Raw genomic sequence first — 6,482 nt, forward strand, 5'->3', positions numbered from 1 at the left:
TTTTGTGTGTACTATCACAACCCAGATTACTGCCAAATAAAATAATTATAAATTTGCATGGTACTGCCTGACTTCTTATGAAATTTCATCTCTGTCTCTCTCTCTCTCTCTCTCTCTCTCTCTCTCTCTCTCTCTCTCTCTCTCTCTCTCTCTCTCTCTCTCTCTCTCTCTCTCTCATAGCTAGCTTGTTACCGTCCCCATGGTATAAGAGACGTGCCTTCCCTTGTCGCCTGGTTCATTAATCATGACATTGTAGCTGCCATTGTTAAAGACCACCCAAAGTTTGCTGCAAGGTGGTGATCTGGGTAACTGTTATCAGGCATTTGGTCTTTATTTTCATTCCATTTATTTTTTTGTTAACTGAACACAACTTGTATTTTTGTACAATGGAGCTTTTTATATTTTTGTACCAAGCATAGTCAGGGGCTTGTCTGCAAAAACCAGCCATCGCCCTTTGTTGTACTTTACAACAATAATCTTTAAAAAAAAATTCTCTCTCTCTCTCTCTCTCTCTCTCTCTCTCTCTCTCTCTCTCTCTCTCTCTCTCTCTCTCTCTCTCTCTCTCTCTCTCTCTCTCTCTCATATGATATTATACAATAATCTACATGTGTAATTAATATGAATAATATATATACTGTAAATTGTAATTCCTAATGGGAGTGAAATTGCTTTGTCTTACTTATATATTTGTGACATGGGTATATAAATCATATGTATATTTTAAATGTCAGAACCGTGCAAGACTAGTGAGAGAAAATAATCTTTGAGGTGAACCACTTTTACTAGATCACGACTACAGGGTGGACATCAATAAAGGTTGAAGCACTTATCAAGAATATGTGTACCGTCATGTCACTGTACACTTAAAAGGCATCTAATTATTAAATTTTTGTTTTACTATTTGTGCCTTGTCACACAATACACTATAAAAAACAATCTTACTATCATTTCTCCCGGAAAAGCTTGCTGTATAATACATTATTTCTTTGGATATTGTGATTATTTGACATAATTACCGTTGATAATAGATCTACATTAAATATATAGGAAAATATTATGTACTTTTCGTAACTCAAACCATCAATTCTTTTTTTTTATTCGTCTAGTATGCAAAAACAAATGTTAATTCCCTTAGCTCAGCCCAGGAGATAATGGATCCATGCAGGAGATAGCAATGTTTTGGGTCTATCTGCCGATCGTAAGCTCCGCCCGCAGACTCGGTAAGCTCCCCCCACTGGCTTCACTCGTCTGTATGGAGACGGCGCGGGAGGGCGACTCCTTTAAATAATACCTCCATGTTAGTCATCCCTGCCGTCATTCACTGCCGTACGTTTTCTCTTCAGCTGCCTCATACTCCCGTTTGCGATCTCTTCTCTCTAGGGCTGACTCTTGTATTTGTGTGTATGGTATTCCAAGGCGAGGAAGAGCGGATCCTTCCTTGTAACCATTTATCAAACTCCTCTTTACTCACTTTTTCGTGTTTCAAGGCATTTTCTTTCTTTGAACACACTTCACAAAATTTACTAACTGTTTCGTAATCCAGTACACACCCTGTTTCAGCGTCTATGACAGCACCTACAGCTAGTTTGCTCACATGTCCTCGTTTTTGCCATGACCCATCATAAATTACTCTCATGTTATAAATGCCATCCTTATCTGCTGAAAAATGCTGTTTAGCAGCTGCAATACTACTATCTAATACCTCATTTACATTTCCTTTTACAGCATCAATTACCATAGACTGAACATTTCCACAGTTATTCAGGAGAGATTTAATTCATGCTCGTATTACCAGTGAAGTTATGAAAGCCTATCGCACCAATACCTGTTTCCATAGTACTGTACACTATTGACTTTGTAAGTGGAGTGTCTTTCGCATCTGAGTCCATTACTTTATTACCACATTCTTAACATTCTAGGTCAATTTTATAGTTCATGTACTTATATTAGTAAAGCTAGTTTTCAGTTTTCCAAAGCAATGACTGCACGTGACCTTATAAAACAGTTCTTGGAGGTAACTTTTTCTGAATATTATGTTCTCATCTTCAGCTACAGTCGTTCTTGAGAATTCCGATGCATGATGTACCTCCAGTTTCCTCTTCTTACCCGATGACATGAGGGCGTGGCTGGTTGTGGCTCCTCGAGGGTACTGGTACGTGCTTCAGCTGATACTGTGTGTGGTCCTGCTACAGCTTGCATAACCTCGTCTTCCTCCTCCTCCTCTTTCTTCTTAGACTCACGGGCTTTTTCTGCATTCTTTCTCTTCTTCAAAATGTGTTTTTTAGTCCTCCCCATGTTGACAGTGGACGAAAACCAAGCGTTGTCAGCTGAAGATAGGAGAGGCCAGGGAGCGACATCTATATATACCTCTTCTAAGTTTGAGGAGGCACTGACAAAGTGACAAATATTCAGGGCCCGAATTCACAAAGGCTTAATTCGTAGTTTTGGGCCCTTAGTGCGTAGTTTTGAGAACATTGAGATTCACAAAGCTCGCGCGGTAATAACTATACGAACTAATCGATGACGTCACGGGTTAGCGCGCGGATTTACAAAGCTTTACCGCGCTCTGTGTGACGCTAAATTTGTTGTTAAATAACTACTGTCTCGGGGGTGTAGTGAACGCTAACAATATTATCATATTTACGTATAAATGCTTATAAATCGCGTTTTCCAACTTGAAATATAACTTTGCGAGTAGAGGAAGCCCATTTCTTTATAAAATGATGAGATATACACCCTTTGAGAGGTATATGATAAGTGTGGGCGGTATGGCAACACCGACGCCCGGCCAGGGGATTGTCAGACCTCCCTCCTCCTTCATCTTCCTACCTCCTCATCCATTCATCCATCGATCCATCTCTAGATTTGTCCCTCCGTGGAGGGACCATGGACCTTTGTCGGGTGACAGCTAGCCCATGAGTTGGGCTGCAGATATGACAAGACAGTCTTAATTTTCCCTCGTTCCTTCCTTCAGTCCTTCGTTCTGTTTGCTTCGATATCTGTCCCATATTTCTATTTGCTTTCTTCCTGCCTCAATCTCCTCCGTATCTTTTTTTTCTTAATCTTAAGCATGTTCGTAGGTAACAAGACATCGAACGGCAAAGTTACCTTGACGTAAATGTGCAGCAAACAATGAAATATTTGTAGATTAAGATTTAATACAGTTTGCCTCAAAAGGAAGAAAAAATGAGAAAAGAGAATGGGTTTATTGAACCAGCAGCTGGAGGGGGCTCCACAGGATTGGTTGACGGTTCTGTAAACATGCTTATGATTCGCTGCAAGGCCAATGATGTCATCAACGATGTAATGTGTATATTATAATGTACATGTGTATGTATGACTGTACGTGTGGCGACACCCGGTCGGTGTCGCACAACAGGATGTTTAACAACACGTCGTGCTTTTGGGTGCGGCTGTGTGCTGACTCGACTCACTGGGGCAGGAAAAGCCGCGCGCCGAGGTCAGCGTTTGCTTGCTGTGTCCGATACCGTTCACTGCCCCCACACACTGTCACTGAAGTTACGTTTGAGAGAGAGATATAATAATTCGGAGTAGTTCGTAACCACCCTGCACATCATTTATGTTAACTTTTAAACTTTAACTATAACACTCAACGCAACCACGTTAAAAATAAAGCTTAAAAGTTATTAACATAAATGATGTGCAGGGTGGTTACGAGCTACTCCGAATTGTTATATCTCTCAAACGTAACTTCAGTGACAGTGAAACGCTGACCTTTTCCTGCTCCAGTGAATCAGCACTTGCACCAGCACACCCGCCCCGCACCTCCACACAACCAAGTTTCCTTGGAGGTGTCTCGGCACTTGTTTCTTCCTACGACACAACTCGTCGTAGGTGCGCACTTATCTTCGCCAGACAACTCGGACCTTTGAGGGTGACTGGTGGGCGTATATTGTCTGCCCGAGCCAAACCCTCCGCGCTACCAGACGGGGGACGGCAGACCCTGCCACCCCTGCACCTGCAGCCCTGCCCTTGTCACCGGCGAGGCGAAGGACGCGAGCGTGCAGAGTAGTGTGGTATCGAGTTGCTGTCTTCGAGGTTTTTAACACATTATAGCTGACACTCATTGATACGGTTTCAGTAATTACACCTCTTGTAACATTATTTCAGGTGCATTACTATTATTATGTTCACGTGTTTAGGCGTGAGGGGCCGTATCTAATCTATTAGATTTTTCAGCTGTTGATTTTTCTGGCGTGTGGTTGTTTAATATTTTTCTTGAGTAACATTGTTACGCATTTTATGTATAATCATTCATTTTCTTTTCTCCTTTATTTTGTGTTTTATTGCACAGTGGAGACGTTTTGTCTTGCTAAGCCTCACTCATTATTCTTTTTCCTCTTTTATTATGCATTTTAAAAGCATCGGGGAGGAGTGAGCACATACTTAGCGGTGAATGATTATTACTTTACTTATTTTTGCAGCAATATTTTTTTTCTTTTACCATTTTACTCCTCATTTTACCAGTAACTCTTTTAATGGCAGAGAAACCTGACCCGAGAACTATGAGGGGTGGGTAGAGATAAAAAACAGTGCCGTCAAGGATAACGGTAACTGTTCTCATGTAAGGAGTGTAGCAGTCTTCAAAGGGTGCTTGCTCCTCCTACGCTGCATGTGCAACCAAGAGATATTTACTTACCTTACTAATCCCACAATGGCTTCTGCCCCTAATCACCCACTAACAGCAACAGCAGTTAGGCCTTTCGCAGGGTAGCAAGGGAGGCAGATTATTCGGCCAGGGACTTCTTGTTTCAAAGTGAGATTGTCATGGACATTTCATTCGTGTCAAATCCGGGAGATTAAATATCTCTCAGCCGCTCGAAAGTCAATCCCGGGAACGGGCGCAGGGCCCTCGTAAACAGGAGCGCGTTCACAGGACGGAAGGATTATGACGCGTTTCGGTCACTTTTTCTTGAAACATTTGGGGAAGATGGGCAACACAGCCTCATAAAGGGTGTATATTTTGCTGTGGACACTGTACAAACGAGTGGCCTTTTTAATAGGCCAGTGGACGCCTATAGGCTATCTACTGATTTGATCTCGTGTTTTAAACAGGGAAACTAGACAGATGGAGAAAACATTTCTGTAGCTAATGCTAGATTATTACTAGAGTTCCTTGTGTACATGATTGTCCTTAAAGTTCCTCTTCGAAGGAGTGCAGTATCCCTTGACTACAGCCCCACTGGCAACCTACACGGTTTTATCAGCCAACTTTTATGGCATTTAAAGTAATTTTGGGTCCTTTTTAAAGCTTCGTTTGCCGTCGACACGTTCGTCGGGGAGGGGGGCCTTCGCGACCCTCTGACCTAAACCCTTTTGGGTGTCACCAGCGGTAATCAAAAATTCCTTGGTGTGTTCTTTTACCCGTGGTTTAGGCAGAAATAGTCAGATAAATAGGTGGTTGGAAATTTGAGCTTTACGATCTTTTTTTTTGCACAGAATGGTGCATAGTCTCCAAAGATTAGCGCCGGCTTGAGGTTCAGCCTGACGCTGCTTTGTGTATCTTTCCACCACACGACTATAACCTGCATCCTCGCATCTACTAATTTATGTTTGGTTCCTAAACTTTTCCCTGCATCTTTTTCATGCGAGAAGGGGAGTGCTAAAGTAATACTTTTCACTCTAACCCACTATTTTCTTTTATTGCTGAGTTGATGCAAGGCAGTCAGTCTTCTTAATTTAATTGGAGCCGTAATAACCGAGGGTGTAGACTAACATAGGGATAGGCACAATTTAACCTTGAACCTCATGTGCTTCTGCTTAAAACATACTTTTTCTCTGCACTGACAGACTAACTTAACTTGAGCAGATGCTGTCCCTAACTTTTATCGTAACCAGCATGTGAATATCTGTTAGCTTTGGAAGTAAGCAGACAAGTCTTACTTACCCTTACTTGACATACCACAGTTACCCGTTAAGGGAATTATTTTTGGCGTCAAAAATGTCAGTCATCCACGTTCGTTACGATCGAGGGATAGGTGGAAATTTGTCCTTTTCATTTGATGTTTATTAATGCTGGAATTACTGTAATCAATTATGCTGGAATTGTATATTTCAGTGAGATTTGTTACAACAGTGATTTCACAACTTGGTGACAGGATTTTCTTTTATAGTACTGTAGACCTGAAAAACGGAGTATTAGGAGTTAGTGGTGCTGACTGCCGATGCTTCTAAGGTTCTCCAGACTTGTCCTTGTTATCACATTGTAACTATTAGGAGACTCTACGGATAACATAACCTCTTTTCACACAACCTTATCTATTGTTGTAAACCCCACCCGTCTCGAAGGCATGCCGAGGGTAACGACACTGGCAATTAATTGTCACGCAACGGATGAGTGTTTCTCTGCGACAGTTTTGTGTCCAGGTGTGACTCGAAGGTTCAGTTTGTAGCAGATCTTCAAGGATTGTTCCTTTTTCTTTTTACTATTCCAAATAGCTCCATTACCATGTATCCTAATG

The sequence above is a fragment of the Eriocheir sinensis genome, chromosome 7 (genome assembly GCF_024679095.1).
Source record: "Eriocheir sinensis breed Jianghai 21 chromosome 7, ASM2467909v1, whole genome shotgun sequence".
NCBI lineage: Eukaryota > Metazoa > Arthropoda > Malacostraca > Decapoda > Varunidae > Eriocheir > Eriocheir sinensis.